The 2,216-nt window shown below is 38.8% G+C and overlaps 1 pseudogene; it reads right to left on the reverse strand.

The window, feature by feature from the left end:
- Positions 1 to 538: 538 nt before the first annotated feature.
- Positions 539 to 1,443, reverse strand: LOC143671919 (olfactory receptor 11L1-like; annotated as a pseudogene).
- Between the last annotated feature and the right edge of the window lie 773 nt (positions 1,444 to 2,216).

Raw genomic sequence — 2,216 nt, forward strand, 5'->3', positions numbered from 1 at the left:
AAATAAATAAGCAAACAAATAAGCTTTTCTCCTTCTTCTCACTTTGCATCTAAACCATATTCCCAATAATGCTATCCCTGGTCCAATACAACCGTTTTGGGTCCTCTAAGATTTATCGTTCCCCTCAATTAGTGGAAAGAGCATGGGTTTGATAATAGGCAAATGAATTAAAAATCAAATTCTGATTTCTATCTGGATTATCTTGAACAAATTAATTAATCTCTAGACTTCAGTTGTGTTATATGTAAAATGCCAGGAGCAACTTCACAGTGTTGCTGTGGAGATTTAGCACAATAATGCATGCTTATGGCTTAGAACAGTGCCTGGCACCTAGAAAATGTTGAAAAAAAGAAAGCTATCATTCTTAACACACTTTCTGTTCATTAATGTGGTGAAAGTTGAGAGAACAAAGGAAAATTCATCAATTTCATGGTAACCATTCTTGACACTATAGAAAGATTTACATGCTGTTGGAGTTTCTAAAAGTACCAAGAGCTAATGGGAAATTCAAACTTCTTTTTGAACATGTCTACATCCCTTATTGCACCAATTTTCTCAGAGCTGCCTTCACATCCTTGTTCCTTAGGGTGTAAATGATAGGGTTGAGGGCAGGGGTGAGCACCGTATACAGAAGGGAAAGCAACTTCAATATTCTTCATACTGAGGCTCTGATGGGAAGCCATATACAATACCCAGTGTCCCATAATATAGGGTGACAACTGTCAGGTGGGAGGTACATGTGGAGAAGGCTCGCTTCATCCCCATGGTAGAAGGAATCCTCAGAATGGTAGAGATAATATGAATATAAGAAGCCAAGGTCAGCAGGAAGGGGCCCAGAGCAAACAAAGAAGTACATATAAAAGAGGTCTTCTCAGCTATTTGGGTATCAGTGCAGGCCAGCTTCATGATGGGCTTCAAATCACAGAAGAAATGGTCAATCTCATTGGCAGCACAGAATGTTAACTGAAAAATGAGGACTATGAGAAGGATGGGTGCCAGAAACCCAGCCACCCAAGAGGCACCAGCAAGCTGTAAGCACCCCCAGCGGTCCATGATGCTGGTGTAATGCAATGGGTTACAGATGGCTATGTAATGATCATAAGACATTACAGCCAGGAAGAAGCATTCTGCTGCAACCAGGGCAGCAAAAAAATAAAACTGGCAATCACAAGCTTGGAGAGAAATAAGCTCGTGAGCTGAAAGCAATGTCCTCAGCATCATGGGCTCAATGGTAGTAGTGTAGCCAATCTCTAGGAAGGAGAAGTGTCCAAGAAAGAAATACATAGGCATGTGAAGGGAGCAATCAGCTGACACCACAGTTAGGACCACAATGTTCCCCGTAAGAGTTGCCACGTAGATGGCCAGAAAGATACCGAAAAGAAGAAACTGAAGGCCATGGAGTTCCCCAAAACCCAAAAGGATAAATTCTGAAATTTGAGTCATATTTTCTTCTTCACTGCTGACCATGATTTGGATCTAAAGAAATAGAAGAATGACCATTGATCAAATGCTATTTTTAGGAAAAATCAAACTGCTTAGAGGCATCATGTATACCAACAGTCTTGTTTACATAATTTGCTTTATTCTGGAATTTTGAGATTTTTAATCTTAGCTAATGAATTTGACTGCAGCTCCACAGGAGCCTTTAGATGATTGATCCATGGCTTCAATTACCACATCGCATATATTATGCATGCCCATTTTAAAAAGATTTTTACTTTGAAAAATAGGGGCGAAGTGTTCTATCCTTGGACATCTTACTCTGGTTGTTTCTATGCTCTAAGTGGTGTTGTCATCAGTAGTTAAAATCCAAATGATCAGATCTGTTCCCTGTTTTAGAAATTCCAAAATGAGCTATATTATATGTGTTATATTCCATCATGTCAAACAATGTCTAATCCTTTAAACTTATTTCATTGCAAATTCTCTAAACATTAGTAGTGGAGGCACAATAGAGTGATGGTGAAATAGGATGGTGGGGAGATGACATGATGTGGTGAAAAGAGACAAACCTAAATTCAATTCCCAGCTCTGCTCCTTACTGGCTTTGTTACCTGCAAGTCGCATCAGTTCTCTAAGAATCAATTTTCTGATCTTCAGAATGGCATATTAATTCTGTGTACATGCATCGTATAATTCCTGGTACATATTAAGTACTTAATATATTCACTTATCTATTCAACACATATTTATTGTGTGCCTACTATGTACTAAAC

This window comes from Tamandua tetradactyla, chromosome X (genome assembly GCF_023851605.1).
Source record: "Tamandua tetradactyla isolate mTamTet1 chromosome X, mTamTet1.pri, whole genome shotgun sequence".
Lineage (NCBI taxonomy): Eukaryota > Metazoa > Chordata > Mammalia > Pilosa > Myrmecophagidae > Tamandua > Tamandua tetradactyla.